Below are 9,731 nucleotides of genomic sequence, written 5' to 3' on the forward strand. Positions count from 1 at the left end.
TCAATTGTTGATTTCCGTTTTGGCGTTTTTTTCCGCTGAAGTTCGGTTAACACTGTTTCATATAAAGTGTTGTTGTTGCACAGAAATAACTTTGGAATGAGTTTCAGGAGACATGCATCAAATCTTTCTTCTATTGACGGTAGTCCAGCTTCAACTAATACGAATTTTATCGGAGATTTTGGAAACGCGCGTATGCTTCTGCTAACGGCCGTATGATATGGGGAATACAGAAGCTTAATGTTGCTTCTCGCACAATTGCCATATATCGGGAGACCAAAATCAATTTTGGACAGTAAAAGAGCTTCGGTTACATTTATAAGAGTAGATTGGTTAATTAAACAATGTTTTGATGATAAATATTTAACTATACTTAGTCTGACAGCCAGTTGCTTTCGTAAGTCTAAACAATGTTCTTTAAATGTTAGCTTTTTGTCAAAAATTATACCCAAAAACTTAAGACTAGTTGTATTGACAATTGGTATATCGTTATGAACTAAATTAAAATAATTACATTTATGTTTGCGACAAATATGGAAGTTTTTACATTTCTTAATAGAGATTTTAGCGCCTGAGACTTCGCCCCAACGAGCTATGTCTGAGAGTATATCTAAGAAGTCTTTCTTTACAGCATTTAAGTCATTAACTTTAGAAAACAATAATAAATCATCTGCGTAGCAAATGTGAGAAACATTTTTGTACTTGTTAATTATAATACTGACTTCATTGAAGGCTGCCATGAACAGGATAACAGACAGTGGAGACCCTTGAGCTATACCATTATACAAAGGATGGTAATTAGAGTAGGCGTTGTTAACGTTTGCAACAAGTTTGCGGTTGGTGAGAAAATCTTTAATCAGGTTAAGTAACTTGACGCCTAGATTCCAATTTTGAAACTGACGAAGCACAACGTGAACTCCAACGCGGTCGAAGGCTCTTTCGAAGTCGATACTAAGGGCTGACAGGTGATTTCTGTTGGAAAGAGTAGTAGATGCGTTGTTTTCAAAAAAGAGAAGAGCATCGATTGTGCCCTGCCCTGCCTTAAAGCCTACTTGTCGTGGACTTATTAAGTTAAATTTTGTGGCATGCCAGGAGATACGCATTGATATAATCTTTTCAAAGAGTTTTCCCAGACAGCTAAGTAGCGATATCGGTCTGAACCCACTGACCTCTGTTGGAGTAGCATTTGGTTTAGGGATGGGGATAATTACTGCATTTTTCCATGCCTGGGGGTAAATTCCCTGGTTTAAGATATTATTATAGAGTCTTAAAAGTCTGATCTTCAGACAGAGAGGAAGATGATGTAACATGGGATATGATATACGATCGGCTCCAGGGGTCTTGCCCGACAGAGAAGAGAGGGTGGATTCGAATTCTATATGTTCTATCTTGGAGTCTAGGTATTGGGAAAAGGTGCAACCGGTGTTATCGTTTCTACTTAAGTATTGGTTTTTGGTAGTTACGAATGTTTCGTGAAAATTAGAGTCATGAGAACTATCGGACCAAAATGAAGCAAAGTGGTTGGCTATTTCTTTTGGGTCAGTTATGGGACCATTTGAGTTGCTTAGAGAGATTGCCGGAGTTTGGGTATAAGAGCCAGATAGTCTTTTAATATCGAGCCAGGCTTTCTTCGGATTAGTTTTATGATTAATGGACTCCGAGAATTTTTGCAGACAGTCTCTTTTAGCTTGTTTGCACTTTTTGCGAAAAATTGCATTTGCTTTCTTATAGCGAATCAGATTGATGTATGTTCTAAAACGTTTATATTCAGACCAGTAAAGTTGTTTCTCTTTTCTCAGCTGAGATAGTTCGGTTGACCAGTAGGGTACCGATTTTGAAAAGATTTTGTTCGTAGATTGTGGTATGGAAAAATGTGCAGACGTCCGAATTATTTTAGTTATCACCGCAGCTTCTTTATTTATGTTGTCAGAATATGGGTAGTAAGAACAAAGATTAGATGTCACTTGTTGGAACATTTCCCAGTCAGCTTTGTTTGTTAGAAACTTAGGTTTGGGAGGTACTTTGTATGCCGATTGAGTGCGGAGCTCAGTGACGATGGGATAGTGATCGCTGCCATGCAGATCAGATAGGGAGATGGTTGTAAGTTTTGGTGCAATGTTGGATGAACAGATTGTTAAGTCAACGGTTGTGAAAGTTTTATGTGTAGAAAAGTGTGTTGGGCTATTGTCGTTTAGTATGGTAAGATTCTCTGAGAGAATTAGGTCCTCTATAATAGCGCCTCTGGTGTTTGTGTTTTCGGATCCCCAAAGAGGGCTCCAAGCATTAAAATCTCCAGCGATTATAACCGGGGTTGAGACTGAGCTTATGAATTGCCTGAGTTCATTGCATGATATATTTTGTAGTGGTGGTATGTATATAGAGACAATAGTGAATTTGAAACTTAGTGTAATTTCTATTGCAATTGTTGCGATGTTGGACTGAATGTTAAGTTCTCTGTGGGGAATGGACTTCTTTACTAAAACCGCGATGCCTTGTTTGTTCGAATTGTTTTGTGGTAGGTTAAAGAAAAAACCTTTGTATTGAGTAGGTACCGCAGCTGACTTTCCAGCAGCTAGATGGGTTTCTTGGATAGATATAACGTCAGGCGATTGTTCTTTTATCAAGGTCTCCAGCTCAGTGAAGTTATTGTAAAAACCGTGCATGTTCCATTGTATTATCTTAAACATTTTATTTGTATAGAATTATCGCAAAACGTAATGAGAGGGGATATGTTACATGCATGTCTATTGACAATCGTCAACTGTCATGTACTGATCTTCAGTATTGTACTGTGTTAAATTATGTGTTAGACCGTCATTGATAGCATGAGAGTCAGTTGAAGTTGTTGTGAGTAATTGAGTAATTTGTTGGTTTTGGTCTATATTCGTTTGTCCTATGATACTCGCGAGAGTAGATTCAAGGTTGAAAGAGGATTGTAAAAAGGAGTGAAGTGGTGGTGATATAGTGAGTTCATTAGCTAATGTATTTGTGGATTGTGATTCGTGTGTATGGATAATTTGTTGGGTGTTGTTGTTATTTGAGATGTTGGTTTGAGGTATATTTTGTTGGTCGATGTTGGAAGAATTATTTAATGGAATGTTGGATGGAGAGTCATTTTTTGATTTATTTTGTAGAATAGAGCGAGGTGAAATAATAGTGCTTGACGTTGGTTTTTCTTTATTATTGTTTTTTTGTGTTTGAGTTTCTCTTACTTTCGTGGCGAAAGATGTATCGAGTGTTGGTATTGTTTGTGCTTGGTAAAGTTTAATTGCTTCACGCATTGAGCATTTGTTTTTGCATTTTATTTTAAGTAATTCTTTCGATTGCAAATATTTGGGACATGTGTTGGCTGATGAGGCGTGGTTGCCTGAGCAATTCGTGCAAAACGTGCGTGTGCAGGAGGAAGTGTGAGGAGGAAGACTACAAGTAACACATGCCGGAGTACCATTGCATCGCTTAGTGGTGTGACCCAACTTTTGACATGTCTTACACCTCATGGGGTTAGGATAGTATGGTTTGACTTTAGCACTTCTCCACGATACTTCTACTTTTTCAGGTAATTCATAAACGTCAAAAGTGAGCAAAATAACACCAGTATGGTGTGAAACACTGTCAACCGTTCTACTAAACTTGTGTACAGCTATAACACCTTGTTTACTCATATTCTCTATGATTTCTTTTTCGTCAACATCAATGAGGCAGGGGGCATAAATTGTACCTTTAACACTGTTTAAGTTGTCGTTGAATTTGGCTTCAATTTCACATACACCGTTTAGTTGCTTAGCGGATATAAATTTTTGCGCGATTTGCGGATTCTTCACTAATAGCAAGAGGTTACCTGTACGAAGTTCTGTAATTGAAATTATTTCTTTACTAATAGACTCTAATGCTTTATGCACCGCAAAACATGAGTACTTTGATAGAGGTTTGTTGGTATCGATTGCACTGATGGTAATGAATTTGGGGTTATCTTTTTTTTGAACCGGCAAAGCTGGAAAATTCAATGGTGAATAAGAAGGTTTTTTCCGTTTCGTTTGTGGGCCAGGAGCAAGTAATGCAAACCTGTTGTCCCCGAGATTTGGTGGCCCGGGGGCCATAGTTGGTAAATTTTCCAAAAGCACACTTGTTTTTAAGCACTTATAGAGAAAAGGTAATTAATAAAATGGTAAATTAAAACTTTGAAAGCAAGCACGTGAACGTTAAGCAAATAAACTGAGAAATAGTCAACACAGAGAAACTTAGAATGAGTGAAACACGTCTACTCTGAGTAAACACCTGTCGAGAACTGTGTATGACAAAATTAAAAAAAAAAACTCGACGTCATTACCTCGTGAATAAAGTAAAGAAACAAAAAAACCAAATTTGAAAAGAATCGGTGCAGTAGATATGAATCTACAGTGGACACCGACCGTAAAAAAGGCAAGTGTGAGAAAAACGCGTTTAAAGATTGCGGCAGCGTGAAATCCGGTTGGAGAGGTAGATACTTAATCCTTTGTGTCTTTGTCAATTTTACTCTAATGCACTTCAAACTTTCACACAATAATCTTAAGATGTTATAGAATAATTTAAAAAAAAAAAAAAAAAAAAAAAAAAAAAAGAAAACCATACTACCCCCTTAAAGTAGCAGCAACAGAACGACTATTTTCATAAAAAATTTGCACGATTTGCAATCGTTGCTCAAGTGTGTAGCGTTCCATGATGAAATGTATACTAATGAAGTTTACAAATGACAAGCGAAAAATAAAAAATATTGCGTCGTTCGCCCTCCCATCGGAAAAAAGTTGAAGCGCACCTATTGAATAACCCTACATATATATATATATGTCGCAAAATAGGCTTATTTGCCCATTGTACCAATTCCAGCTAAATAGGAGCTAGGTATGACCATTGTACGTCTGTGTATATTTTTCGGTGGCGCCATATTTCTGCAAGTATAAATTTGTGCACGACGACATAGGGCTAATGAAGAATTTTGTGAAAGCTTTGGCAAAAAAACTGGAAAACACAGCCCTTAAATACTTGAAAACCAAGTTCCCAAGATTGTCAACAGAGAAAATCAAAGCGGTTATAGGTATTCGTCGGTCCACAGATAAAGAAATGTTTTCGGACACAGAATTTCAACAGTTCCGAAGCTAAAGCTTGGAAAGCTTTCCAAAAAGTTGTTCATGGATTCTTGGGAAACAACAGGAGCAACAACGACCGTCAATTGATTCATACAATGATGAAATACTTTCAAAATATTGGTTAGTATTGTAAAACGTACATACTCCAAAATATATATATTTATCATATAAATTGATTGGAAAATTATTGGAAAATTTACAAGTAACTTTGTTTTTGTTAACAGGTGCTCGCATGTCGTTAAAAATGCACCTATTTCACAGTCATTTGGATTTTTTCAAGGAATGATGAGCGACTACTGATGCAACTTCGTGAAGATTCCGTGCAACATAAAAGAAGAAGTTTGAGAGTAAAAGCGTATTTTCGACCTCAAACATAGCCAAGTCAAAAGCTGCAAAATCACACGTGTTGACTTTATGGGTCATAACTTCTACAATTTTTCGTCGATTCAGACAAACTAAGGCTTAAAATGTAGGTGACAAAATTGTCTTTCAGAAAACCTATCTTATGTCGATATAAAAAAAATTTTTGTTCCAGAAAAAAGTTAGTAAACTTTGGTAATTTAGTAGAAAATGTCAAAAATGCCTCTTTTTTAACTTTCAACAGCTGTTTTGCGAAAACTACGACTTCCATTGACACGAATTATATACTTGTATGGCCATGTAGGTTATATGTGTGCCTGTCTTTCCAAATTTATGCACTTCAAAGAAATGGCGCGCACTGTTTTCGAGATTGCAAGTAAAATCTGCACTATTGGCCAAAAAACCGGTTTTTTGGGAATATCTCGGGAACCGTTCTTTGAAAAAAAAAATTCATTTTTGGTTTCAGCGACCTCAAATTAGTTTAAGAAACGCTTTTTGGTCGAGGACCATTTTTGATATAAACTAGTGTAATTTTCAAACTGCTGGTAATGTTGTACTCAACAATTTTTCACAGATTTATTGAGCAAATTTTATCTCGCCTTAGCTTCTGCTACCTCATCATGTTGGTCTCCTTGCCGCGGGGATGAGGCTTAAGTGTTGGTTTAACTCCCATATTCATGGAGGGTAAACCACCACGAACTAAGAGGGAAGCTCCCTATGGGTATTGGCTAGCCACCCATCCTTTAAACGGGGGCGGTGGCCCTTCAATCACCATGCGGAGATTACCATACCGACGATCCCATTGTCACTCCTTAACCTAGTATCCTATCATTTCCTTCCCCTACCCCCTCCTTATCCAGGGTGCTACGCGTCACCGTGCCCAATGGATGGTTTGCAGCCAGGGGTATCCGGCTGTATTCTAACGGCGCCCTCCTGAAACTGGGTCACCTCAGGAGGTAGAATGACCTTGCCATGGTAGAGGGGGCTGCCATGGTCGACGTTTCCCCCCTAAACAACTTAGTCCGCCACGCTTGCCACGTCGAGCAGCGTGGACGATTATGAAATATGTAAATGAACAAAAACCACCTAGCCTCGGAAAACCAAGGCACAACAAAACCAAAACCTAATCCCTCGGGAAGGTCAGGTCTTTCCACAAAAAAGACCACTCACACAAGCGGAGTGAAGCCTTTGGCTAAGCCAGGGCCTAGTTCCCGCTCCGTCCCTTCAGGGACTGCCTCCACGGCAGCGAGGTCTCTTGCTGGCCTCCATACCAACAACCCCAACCCTGTCATAAGACAAGTTGGGGACAACCCTCCATCCACGTCTGGTGCCAGTAGTAGACCCCCCCTCGCAACACAACTCTTGGGAAGCAAAATCTGCCCTGTCAAAAGACAAGCGGATCTTGCTGTCCCTGTCACTCCAGGTGACACGGGAGCTCCGGGACGGGAAACACCCACAGCAACGTCGGCAGCACCGGACCACATGGCTCAGCCAATGGCTCCTGGTGCCTGCCCTTCTGACACTATCACTGCCCCGGGTAGTACTCACCCCCGGAAGCAAATAAGTTCTTCAGAAAGGTACTATCGTACCAGGCGATCCGCCTTCAGAATCCTGGAGAGACTGAAGGCCATCAGACTAGAGGACCTGACTGAGGAACAGTCAGACTCCAAGGCGTGGGCTGAAGCTTTCATCACCGAACACCGGGAGAAGGCCAAAATAGACTCTGCGCAAGGCAAACGCAAACCAGCGACTGGAAGGTAGCAAAGATTGGCGAAGTGGACGACAAGAGAAGACTAGCAGTGATAATCCTAAACGAGGAATCACTAGACCCACTCGCCAAAAGCAAATAGAAGATAAACTATGGCTTCCAATCACTAACTCTCCACGTCTACAGACAGGATGTAGCTAGTAAGAACACCTCCACAGAAAATACGACCACATCTGTAGAGGCGAACGAAGTTGTCACAGACAACGATGAGGTGGCATCCAACTCCGGCATGGTTGGTGAACTTTTTGAAAGGGTTACCTTAGAGGATATGGGGGAGTACTCTGATCTCTCCGCTATGGAGGATGAGGAGTCTCTCCCCCCTACATCCGATGAAGAGAACGCCGACCAAATCGTAGTTGGCTGCCCTTCAATAACGCATACAAGCGATGGTGAGGGTTGTACAAATCAATCTTCACCACAGTAAGGCGGCCTCGGCCGCACTCATCCTCCGTCTCGCAGAAAGATATGGCTTGCCTCCTCATATATGGCACATGACGCGGAGCAACCACCTCCATCACCACAACTGAGCAAGCATCGAGATGCGGTACCCCATTCATACTGGGAGTAGATGCAAATGCACATCATCATGTCTGGGGCAGTTCAGACACAAATGCGCGCGGTGGGTACATTTTTGAATTCATTATGTGCAACAATCTTTATATTATATTAGCAATATAGGCAATACCCCTACCTTTGTAACTACTACAAGAAGGGAAGTTCTAGACATCACTTGTGTCAAGGAACAAGGGGCGCAAATCTTACAAGAATGGAGAGTGTCTAAAGACAACTCCTTCTCAGATCATAGGTACCTAATGTACAATATTTCATTACCAACTAAGAAGTGCAAGCCGGTCATAAACCGCAGACGCACAAACTGGGGCGTGTTTGAAACCACACTGGCCAGCAAACTCCCTGGCGCGACATACCAAATTGACTCCGAGCTACAGCTCGACACAGCGGTTGACGAGGTAACCTCAGCATTTCAACAAGCTGCGAAAGCAGCATGTCCTCAGAGAACAAGAAGAGGCAAACCGAAACCCCCTTGGTGGTCCACTGACATAGCAGACCATAGAAAGGAGTGTAGAACTATGTATAACGAAGCGAAGAGAACTAACTCATGGGATAGATACAAAGAATGCCAACGTAGATTTAAGTATGCCATAAGGGTAGCAAAAACAGCGTCTTGGAGAGATTTCTGTCAAAAGATAGAAAGTGTTTCGGAGACTAGTAGGCTCCGGAAAGTCCTATCAACGAGCCCAAGCAACCCTAGCTACATCATAAAAGAGAACGGCAACTGGACAACTAGCAGTGCAGAAACACTAGAATTACTAATGCAGACACACTTTCCAGGTTGTCTCTGCAACAAAGACAGTAGAACTCAAACTGTAGTTCACAACGGGAATCCCCCAACAGATTTCATAACGGAGGATAACATAAACTTTGCCATTGGCAGCTTCAGACCTTACAAATCGCCAAGTCCAGACGGAATCATCCCCGCTGATCTGCAACATACAGGAGATATGATCGCACCTATACTCGCCTTAATCTTCAAGGCGGCGATACAACTCAATTATATCCCCAAAAAATGGGCGGAAGTAAAAGTGGTATTCATTCCCAAGGGAGGGAAAACCACACACACGAAACCGAATGACTTCAGGACGATTAGCCTATCATCCTTTCTGTTAAAAGCCCTAGAGCGTTTACTAGATATGCATATCAAAGGAGAAATTGCCAATAAGCTATCACCGTCCCAACACGCATACAGCAAAGGCAAATCAGTGGAAACAGCGCTCCACGCGCTAGTTGACACGGTTGAGAAATCACTTCACTATAAGGAATACACCCTCGCTGCCTTTCTAGACATCGAGGGTGCCCTATTACAACTTCGGGTGACACATCCACCAAGAAATTCCCGATCAGGGGCACACCCCAAGGTGGGGTAATCTCTCCACTTCTGTGGAACTTAACTGTCAATAATCTTCTTCAAGAACTTGAAAAAATGGGAGGGAAAATAATCTCATATGCCAATGATATTGTTATAGCAATCTCGGGGAAGCACCTTCCAACTTTATGCGATCTTCAACAAAGAAAACATAAAACACCTGCTCTTAAACACATATTCCTAGGAGGGAAACCACTTAGAGTAACAGAAAAGGCGAAATATCTAGAACTTATACTGGATAGGAAGCTAAATTGGGGGCTCACAGTCGCAGATAGAGTACGCAAATCTATGATGGCGTTGTACTCCTGCGGAAGGCTAATTGGAAAGAGATGGGGATTGGAACCCAGAATGGTACACTGGCTGTACACAGCAGTGGTTAGGCCTCTTCTCTACTATGACATTGTAATATGGTGGAATGCCCTTGAGAAGGTGGTGAACATCAAAAAACTTGACAAGGTTCAGAGATTAGCATCTGTTCTCATAACTGGCGCGATGTCAATTTGTGTATACTCCGAGCATCTGGGGATCTCCTTCAGTTTAC

This window comes from Anastrepha obliqua, chromosome 4 (genome assembly GCF_027943255.1).
Source record: "Anastrepha obliqua isolate idAnaObli1 chromosome 4, idAnaObli1_1.0, whole genome shotgun sequence".
Taxonomy (NCBI): Eukaryota; Metazoa; Arthropoda; class Insecta; order Diptera; family Tephritidae; genus Anastrepha; species Anastrepha obliqua.